Source organism: Saimiri boliviensis, chromosome 8 (assembly GCF_048565385.1).
Source record: "Saimiri boliviensis isolate mSaiBol1 chromosome 8, mSaiBol1.pri, whole genome shotgun sequence".
Classification (NCBI taxonomy): Eukaryota; Metazoa; Chordata; class Mammalia; order Primates; family Cebidae; genus Saimiri; species Saimiri boliviensis.
Window position 1 is genome coordinate 82,409,310 of NC_133456.1, and position 10,326 is coordinate 82,419,635.

Below are 10,326 nucleotides of genomic sequence, written 5' to 3' on the forward strand. Positions count from 1 at the left end.
AAATACCGGTAGGCCTGCAGCGAATGAGAACTCGCCTTGTCTTCAAGGAGTTCATTGTCGTCATGTGAAGAAGGAGAAATTACTGACAGTTTCAAACTTCGGTTTTGCGTTCTGTGAAGGGAGGCATGCCGATGAAAAGAAAGAGTGGTGGGAGCTAAGTAGGCAGACGTGGACGTCCAGCTGCTCAGGAGAGGTGGGGGCTGGGCAGGATGAGGTGGGCGTGGTAGTTAGTGGGAAGGCGCAGCAGGCAGAGAAATGCCAGACTCCGATTACATCTTCCACCATGCAAGGACAGAGGTGGGCATGAGCTTGCTTCGTCAAAAGACCTCTCCCCTGTGGCTGGAGAGGGTGGGAGAAAGCAGACAGCATGAGCCCAGCCAAGGCTGCAGTGGTGGACAGGGGAAACATGGAGGCCAGGAGGCCAGGAAAAGGTGTGCAGCATGGACAGTGTTCTATTGCAACAAAAAGCCCGGGGAAGTGCATGGGGCGGTGAAGACAAGGCTGGAATATCTGTTAGTCCCAAGATCACGCCAACAATGGGAGCCCGGGGAACCTGAGGCTGAAAGGGGAAGGATTGTGGTGCGGACCCCACTCTGGAGGCTGTTGCAGAATCAGTGATAAATGACAGCCGTCGGGCGTGGTGGCTCATGCCTGTAATCTCAACACTTTGGGAGGCTGAGGTGGGCGGATCACAAGGTCAGGAGTTCGAGACCAGCCTGGCCAACATGGTAAAACCCTGTCTCTACTAAATATACAAAAATTAGCTGGGCATGGTGGCAGGCGCTATAATCTCAGCTACTTGGGAGGCTGAGGCAGGAGAACTGCATGAACCCAGGAGGCAGAGGTTGCAGTGGGCCAAGACCGTGCCATTGTGCTCAAGCCTGGGTGACAGAGTGAGACTCCATCTCAAAAAAAAAAAAAAAAAATGACAAAGGCCACAGAAGAGTGACAGGGGTGTCGTGGGGTGGGGCGGGGCAGGGTGGGGTGGGGCAGGTGGGGTGGCATTGGCAACTGCAATATTAGTAACACCATGGTCTTTCCGCTTTCGCCTTTCACCACATGCAGCCCCCATTTCAAATACCCTCTCAGACCCCTTCCCAGGTCTTCTCGACTCCACTCCTTTCTGCTCCCCACTGGAGACGCTGCCAGAAAAACAGAGGTTCTGGAGAGCACATTCATTCAGCTATGGGGAGAGGAGGAGGCTGAGAAACCAGAACAGCCAGCTCGTCCATGCAGAGGCCCATGAGGTCCCTTTCTGATCTAAAAGATTCTCACCCCAAATGAGTCTGAGCACATGCATGTGTGATCTCACACACACACTCATTCACATACTGACCCATAGCCCAGAACTTGCCCCTTATTATTTTACCTGAAATTTCAGCATCTGGAAATTAACTGGAAAAAGAAAATTTCCAAGACATGCCCATCCAAGAAAATCCTCTTGAAGAAATGCCCATCCTGACTCATGCCTTAGAAAGAAATGGTCTGACTGGGCAGGGTGGTTCATGCCTATAATCCCAGCACTTTGGAAGGCTGAGGTGGGCAGATCACTTGAGGTCAGGAGTTACAGACTAGCCTGGCCAACATGGTGAAACCCCGTCTCTACTAAAAATACCAAAAAAAATTAGCTAAGTGTGGTGGCAGGCACCTGTGATCCCAGATACTCTGGAGGCTGAAGCAGGAGAATCCCCTGAACTCAGGAGTCGGAAGATACAGTGAGCTGAGATCGCGCCACTGCACTCCACCCTAGGTGACAGAGAGAGACTCAGAAACAAAGAGAGAAAGAGGGAGGGAGGGTGTGTCAGGAAAGGAGGAGATCCTTAGGAACTAGGCAATGTAGTTGATCATGAAATATGTTTTTTTCTTTGAGAAGTGCATCCCTGGCTCCAATCAGCTAATTTTCAAAGCTTTGATCCATTGGGCAGCCTGGACGTGCTTGGTTCAGTGAGAGGCAGCAGAGAGTGAGAGAAAAAGCACAGGGCTGAGAGGCATGATGTCACTGGGTGAGTCCCCTCCCCTTGCCAGGCCTCAGTTTCCCAACCTGTAAAATAAGGGGGTTGGAGGGGCTGGCTCTAGGGCCGACTCTGACCTTTTCTCTCCAGGCGTCGGTGAGCAGGGACCACATCAGGCCAGGGAAGAAACGCACCCAGCCTGCCGTCTGCCCTCCGGTCCTGGAGCCAGGTCTTTGCACCAGCTTCGTTTGTCTTTTAACACTTGGCGAAAAGGAATGACAGCCACCGGCTGGTGCTCACGGAGCATCTGATGGGAGGAAGCCCCCTTCCTGGCTGGCCTCCCATTCATCAGTCAGCGCCGCAGGCTGGGCCAGGTAAGGTTTCAGTGGCTGCTGATGGCGGCTGCCCGGCAAGGGTTCTGGCCAAGTCCACTCCCTCGTTCCTTTCTAACTGGGCTCTGGGCAGCTTTCAGGACTTCCCAACCCGGCAGCATGCCCACTGCCACAGTGCCCACCCACCCTGCAACATGAGGAAGGTACGGAAGCACCAGCCAAGGAGAGCAGGGCTCCCCGCATCACCCACAGGCAGCCCGGGCAGCGCGGCCTCCTGAGAGCCAGCCCAGGCCTGGATGGCCCGCTGGGGAGGGCAAGGAGGGGAAGAGAGGAAGGGAGCCCGCGCCGAGGGCTGTGCCAGTGTTTCAGGGACAGCTGTGGAGCCTGAGCTGGGAGGCAGCTGAGAAAGGCAAGAAACAAGGAAAGGGGACAGATTCACCTGGTCAGAGAGCCAGGCAGAGAAAGCAAGAGGAGGAGCCTCCCCTGCCCCCATCCCAACCTCCCAGGTCCTCCCCAGAGGCTCCGAGCCCTTCCCCAGCCCTCCCCAGTCTCCTCCCAGTCCCCAGCACCATCCTAGCCCCGATTTAGAGCTGGGTGGTCACCAGACAGACTCTGATTAAGCCTCAGAAACACACACTGAGCAAGAAGTTTGGTTTTTCTCCTTCCTACCCTCCGTCGAGGCTCTCCCGTGGAGGGGGAGGAGAAGCAGATGTAGCCTGGAAGAGCCAGGCCCGGAGGCCCTCCGGCACCCTGGTCTAACATGCAGTAGGAGAAATGAGGTCTGGAAGGGTGAACAAGCAGCTGGCCCCCCATGAGGCCTTGGCCTCAGGCCCTGGCTGGGTTGGCAACGGCTCTTCTTGGCTCAGACGGACTCCCTTGGAAACAAACCTCTGTTACTCGCTTCTCTTCTCTGATTGGCTGACAAGGAAGTCGAAGCTGTTGGCTCAAATCCTTTTTTTCTTTTTAAGCTCTCCTCCATTTTTTTTTTTTTCTGCTGCCAAAAAATTTTTTTTGCAAGATATAGCATAAGGTTCTTTCACTTCTTAAACTTTCTATAAGAAAACAATGGTGCTTACAATAAAATTGTGATGACGCCTGGTGTTTGTACAGCACCTCGCTGTGTGTAAAATGCTTGCCTGGATCTTTGCAACAGCTCCATGCTGCAGACCAGGCAGGTCGTTATCGTGTGAAATCCCAGGGGAGTCAGGCTCAGAGAACAGAAGAAGCTTCCCAGGTCACATAGCTGGTGGGGTAAGGACCCAGGGACCTAGATTCTGCCAAAGAAGACTTTGGGTAAGTTTCTGTGTGGCCCATCTTGGCCCCGGCAGCACAGCAGGGAAGGAAGGCCATCTTCCCACAGCTCAGTTCCCCTTTTTCCCCTGGGCAACCTCAGAGAAGGGGAAACTGGTGGCATGTGGATGTAACTAGAGCTGAGGGACATTAAGGGAATGAACCCCTTCTCAGGCCCCACTGGGACAAAAATGTATCTCCTTGTCCCCACCAACAGGGAAGGGGAATGCTGGGGGTAGGCTTCTTGAGTAACGATTGTGCATTCAGGCACTCTGCAAACATTGCCTCCTTTAAACATGACAGCAAACCTCAAAAGGGACATCAATTCCCTTTTTTAAAGTAAGTGAAACCCAGAAAGACGAAGTCATTGCCAAGGCAACACACAGGAATATGTGGAGCCGGGATTCTGACTCGGGTCTTTTTGACTCTGAAGCCTATGCCGTTTCTGCTGCCCCCGGGAGGCTGTGCAGTCTCCCTGTGGAGGGGGAAAATACAGACCACAGAGTAAACGTAGGCAGACAGCTCAATGTGGCTGTGAACAAATCTCATCTTTGACTCTCAGATAGACTGATGCCCCACACGGGGCCTCCTGAGTAGCTGGGATTACAGGCGCGTGCCACCATGCCTGGCTTATTTTTGTACTTTTAGTAGAGACGGGGTTTCACCACGTTGTTCAGGCTGGTTTCAAACTCCTGACCTCATGATCTGCCCACCTTGGCCTCCCAAAGTGCTGGGATTATAGGCATGAGCCACCGCACCCAGCTACCAACCTCTTCTCTATAGGAAGGGGTAGGGGGTCCAGGATCCCCACTCTCCTGCCTAGTGTAGGAACCCCTCAGAGAAAGTGCCCTTTAAGGCATAATTAAGAGAAGGAATTCCCTCTCTGCCACTTGTCTACACTGGGGTGTGGGCTTCAACATATAGGACTATTCTCGGGGCTGAGCTGGGAGTTACACAGACAGTCGTACTTCTGAGGCCAAAAGGGAGGTGACAGATATGAGGAACTCACATGTTGAAGCAGAAGGACCCTCTGGGTAACTTCAACTTCACACTTGCTTACAGAGTACCTATTCTGTCTCATTCCTTGTGGTGGGGCTGCGAGAGAAAGACTTCAGAAGTGGAAGTCCCAGCCTTTGAGGGACTCCCAGGCCACGGGGACAGGCAGACTGTCTCCGGTCCAAGGAGAAGTCAAGGGGGCAAGAGCAGGGGAGAGAAGGCACCGTAGGACATGGTGGGGAGCAACTGATTCTGCTTGGGGGGTCAGGGAAGGCCACATGAAGATGTCACTGAGAGGGGCTTAGAGGGTGGTGAGAGTCTGACAAATGGAAGTGGAAGGAGAAAGAAAGGGACAGATCTACAGAAAAGCGACAAAAAGTGCAGTCCCAAACCCCAGCTCAGCCACCCTGCAGCCCCCAGGCTCGCTCAGCTTCCTTGAAGCTATTTCCTCCTCTTCAGAATGGAGAAAATAATTCTCTAATCCTGGGAAATACCTTCCTGCACATGCTCCCTCACACCTGCCTTCAAGGACTGCGCTGTCTTCTCAGCTGCTCTTCCCCTGAACATACCCTTTGGGAAACTAGAAACTTACAAAGTAGATGTAAAACATAGAACACAAACGGTGGGACCACGCTTAGTGTCAATCCATCACTGTATCTGGATATTTTACCAACAGGGAAACTGAGGCCCAGAGATATTGCTTGACCTGCCCAGAGTCAGAGACCAGAAGGACTAGATGCTTCTTTTCAATTGCAGCCCCAACCACGTTTGTGAAAATGACCCTCTGGATCATCTCTTTGGAGGAGAAAAGCTCAGCCTTTGCCTCCCACGCCATGCCCCGGCTCCTCTCTCCCATTCACAGCAGCTTTTCACATCCACCCGGTTCTGCCCATTGCCGTCATGTGTCTGGGTCAGGATTTATAGGCTCAGTTCCCAGCTACGGAAGTCAGTATCAAATTAATGGAATAGCTACTGTCCCTGAACCAAAGGTCCCAGAATCTGAGAAGGCTTCAGCCTGTCTCACTCATGGGGCCCGAGGGCAGAGGTGAAGGAGATGAAGGTCTCAGCTCCTGTGCCCAAGCCAGCCTCCTTCCTTGGGTGCCCGTGTACAAAACTGACAGGTTAGGGCTTGCCAAGGGAGCCAAGGAATCTGGGTGACTGTCAGGAGAGGAGCTGTGCCCATGACAATGTACACCAAGGACAGATCATCCTGGGCTGTGAATAATTGCTCTCTTGACCAACATCCCTTAAGACCCAAAATCTGAGTGGTAGAAGTCACCTGATGACACCCCGGGTCGAATTTCCAGGCTGAGGCTATGTCTCTCCGTCATGCAGGGAAGAACAGCTGTCAGGGCTGGGGCTCCAGCCTGTGCCTCTATGAGGCCTTGCTTAGATTCCTGTTACATCTTCCATTGCGCATCTGCCCCTGGGTTTCTAAGGGTTGGAGCTGTTTCTCAGGGGACAGCCAGTTAGGGGAAATGCCCTGGGGAGAATTTAGGCATCCCAGGCCTCAAAGCAAAGCTGCAAAGCCAGGAGCTAGCTGCTGCTTGGCTGCCACTGCCTCGCTAGGAGGGCACTGGGAGCGTGAGTGTGAGCGTGCTCAGGCGTCTGCAGACACGCCTTCAGCCCACGCCACTCTAAGCCCCTCCAACATGCCTCCTCGTGTTGGATTGACTGATGCTTCAGCCTCGTTGGGTTTCACGGGATTCTGGGACTGGAGCCCTGTTTTAGTTTCCACTCACAAGGGGATTGGACCATGCCACAATCCTGCAGTCCAGGCCACCCTGGGAGGGGAGGAGGTCATGTCCAGCGTGGGACCCTGGTGGCACTGAGAGACCTCTATCTGCAGCAGATAACACAAAGCCTCAGACTAGAAAGAACTTCCTAGGCCATCTACCCGGAACTCCTCATCCTACAGCTGGGACCTCTAAGGTTCAGGGTGGGGACTGAGGAGCGAGGGATAGTGTGTAAACCCCAGGCGAGTCGAAGGGGTTCCTCTATTTGGGAAGAAACAGTGAATTGGAAGCCCTGGGAACTGGCCCCCATGATGGGGGTGGAGGATGCAAGAGAGGACTCTTTGGAAGTCTCACCCACCAGGCGCCTCCTTCAAAGCCCACCCATGATATAGGCCACCCCACCCCCGCCACCACTCACGTGATCCACCCTCCATGCACAATACACATAAAAGCAACTCTTAGAGGCCAAGTGTAAATTCTTAGCCCTCAATTTTGGCCAGTAATCACCAGTTCCTCCCTCAGAAACCATTCCCTTGGCTTCCAGGGAAGCTGAGTGGACCAATGAGAATGGTATCCTGACTTTTTCTGACCTGCTGTGGCTGCAGGTGAAAAGAGGTCACGGGAAGAGGAGGAGGCAGGTGGCCAGGAGGAAACGAGGTGACAGCAGGACCAGCCCGGCTGAAGGCTTAGGCTCAGAGAATTGAGGCTTGCTCTTTGGACAGTCTCTTCAAGGTTTCCTAAAACACCAGGCCAATCGAGGCATTTTTTTTTATGTATATATATATTTGAGACAGAGTCTTGCTCTGTCACCCAGGCTGGAGTGCAATGGCGCAATCTCAGCTCACTGCAACCTCCACCTCCTGGTCAAGCGATTCTCCTCCCTCAGCCTCCTGAGTAGCTGGGACTACAGGTGTGCTTCACCATGCCGGCTAATTTTTTGTATTTTTAGTAGAGATGGGGTTTCACCTTGCTGGCCAGGCTTGTTTCGATCTCCTGACCTTGTGATCCGCCCACCTTCGCCTCCCAAAGTGCTGGGATTACAGGTGTGAGCCACCGCCCCGGCCAATCAAGGCGTTTTTTAAAGTTCCGAGTTGTAAACAAGAGGCAACAGCAGCGCCGTCATTCTCCCATTGCAGCAGGCACCACATTGCCTGAGGAGGTTGTAAAAATGCAGATTCCCAGCCAAGGACTGGGTAAGGGCCCAGGACCTGCATTCTAGCAAGACCTCTGCTTCTGTGATTCAGGCAGGGTGGGAGAGACCGGAGGAAGACACGCTGAGAATCCAGGCTGGGTTGAATCACCAGGGAAGTGAAATTGTCATAAGCAGGAACATCTCAGGCCTCGTATCAGCAACGAGGCTGTGCAGTGTCCAGGGCTCGGAGGAGCACAGGAGTGTGCCTCCTGCCTCTGCGGCATGAGGAGCCGGGGACAAGCCCCAAATGGAGCTAAGTGAGTGTCAGGATGCCATGCCGGAGCACGCAGCTGTGCTCCCACGAGTGAGCCAGACGAGAAGCCTTGGATGGGAGAGGAGCCAAGGGGTCAGAGACTGAGGAGCGGACAGCAGCGGGGGATGGGGTGAACTGGAGGGTGGTCTGAGTTCAGACACAGTGGGCTCTGAGCTTCCAGCCACATAGGACCCGCCCGGGACACAACGGACATTTGCTGAGGGAGGAAGGCCATTACAGCTGTGCAAAGAACACTCACAAAGAGAGCTTGGAGAGATGTACATAGCGACATTTCGTGTTCGTCAGCTTCCTTTTTTCCATAAACTTTGCTTAAGTTCATAATAAAAAAAATAAACACAGGCAAATTACACTTACTTCACCCAGTCATTTCTGGGTGGTAAGTTCTATATTAAATTCAGAATTCATCTGTGTGGGTTGAACTTCCCATATCAGCCAAAACGTCAGCCCTGGAGAGAGGGGCAGATGTGGAGGCTGTTAGACGCTCAAACAGCCCCTTAAATGGCCCTCTGTCCCCACCCATTCTCTGCCATTGCTGCATCCCCTGCTATGGCCATCCTGCTCATACCCGGAAGAGCTGAGCTCACAAGCAGGCAGAGGTTTGCCAAATTCAATTCTTCTGGTTTATTTGTGGGAAATGGGAGAGAGAGGAAGTCTGAGGTAGTGGAAAGAGCGCTAGACAAGAAGTCAAAATATTTGAGTTCACTTCAAGCACTCACTTATCCTTTGTGAACGGGGAAAGTGACTTTCCCCAGCAGGCGCTTGCTTCTCCCAGCTGCGTAGGACAGGAGGGCATGAGTTATCCGTTGCTGCATCACGATGACCCCCAAATGCAGGAGCTTAAAGCGACAAACATCTATCATCTCACGGTTTCTTAGGGTTAGGAACCGGGGAGTGGCTGAGTTGGGTGGTTCTGGCACAAGATCTCTTATGAAGTTGCAGTCAAGTTATCCTCTGGGGCCACAGGCATCCTGAGGTTAAAGCGAGTGGGGGAGATTGGCTTCAGGACCACACACGTGGCTGTTGGCAGGCTCAAAAGATCCATTTCCAAGTTCACGAATATGGTTGTTGGCAGGCCTCAGTTTCTCACTTCAGAGGCCTCCTCCTCCTCTAGGCTGCCTCACAACATAGAAACTGGCTTTCCCCAGAGCAAGTGGTTTAAGAAACCAACAGAGACACATGAAGAACCCGAGACAGAAGCTCCTGCCTTTCCATAATCTAATTTCAGAATTATCCAAGTGACTATTTCCAAGTGGCGTCCATCATTTCTGCCATAGTCTAGTCTCCAGAGGACTAGTTACTAAGTCCAGTCCACACTCAAGAAGAGGATAATTAAGCTCCACCTCTTGAGGGGAGTAGTGTCAATGAATCTGTAGACACACCTTTAGAGCCACCAAAGGAGTTCGATCCAATGACTCTCGAGGTTGCAGGTGTGTGGTCATGACTCCCCCATCCCTGGAACACAAAGCTCGGTGAAGGGAAAAAGATCAGAGGTGTCTGAGGTTGTCTAGGTGGTTATGTTCTCATCTCAGTGGTGGGGCCTGGCGATGAGGGATGGAGATTGAGGAGGTGCCCTTCTCAGGTGGATGCACAGATCTGGAGGGCTGCCATTCTCTTCTATGATCCCTAAGCCTTGGAATGGCTGCTGAAAGCATTCTGTAAGCACACGGCTGGGGCCTCTGACCTGAGTGCCTCCTGCTGCAGCAAGGAACAAGGTTCAGCCACCTCAGTGGATCTGGGGTCTGCAGCTGGATATGGAACCCTCCCCAGGGGCAAGCCAACCAGGGATGTTCCCAGGCTCCATCATTCTTCCAAAGGAAGAGGGAGGACAGATGCTGGGGCATCAGGGGATGAACCAGGAAGGATGCAAAGCCAATCCTCTCCTCCCGACCAAGAAAAGAAGGGAACAGAAAATCACTTAGCATCAACTTCTCTTAAGAGGTCTTGCAGTGTGAGGTAAATCGTCTAAGCTTGGTGTTGGGTACATCTGGGTTTCAGCACAGGCTCTGTCACTACTACCTATGTCCTCAACCACTCTGGACTTGTTTCCTTATCTACAGAGTGTGCATAACGAGAGACTTCCTATCATAGAGCTGTGAAAATTAGAGTATCCATTTATGGCTCTTAGAATAGTGACTAGCACATAATTAGCACTCAATATGATTACTGTTATGTTTGCAAAATATATCAGAGTTCATTCAGTTCCACTGCACACCTTGCATAGGAATTCCCTCCAATTGACGATGATAGAAAATGCTTATTTTAAATACTTTGAGGACCTGGGATCTCACTACCTGCCCTGGCAGCCTAGGACCACAGAGCCGGCCACAGGTGGGCAGCTCACACTGGACCCAGAGCCACAATAAGCCTTCCTACAGCTGCCTGCTCCACCTCTGTTTCTTTCCTATCCCAACAGCAAACAACAGTTTTGAATTTAAAATATCCCTGTAACACACAAAAGGAAAAATAAAAGTGCACCCTCCTATTTTAGCTTAGGTAAAAATCTCCTTGGCAATCCCCCACACATTTAACTCACCCTCACCTGTGTCTTGTTTCA

The 10,326-nt window shown here is 52.3% G+C and overlaps 1 long non-coding RNA gene across 1 annotated transcript; it reads left to right on the forward strand.

Moving 5' to 3' along the window:
• The first annotated feature begins 1,909 nt into the window (after positions 1-1,909).
• LOC141585270 (uncharacterized) lies at positions 1,910-3,300 on the forward strand. The gene is made up of 3 exons (XR_012518669.1): positions 1,910-2,003; positions 2,103-2,326; positions 2,654-3,300. It is a non-coding gene; the product is annotated as an uncharacterized LOC141585270 (long non-coding RNA).
• Positions 3,301-10,326: the final 7,026 nt, after the last annotated feature.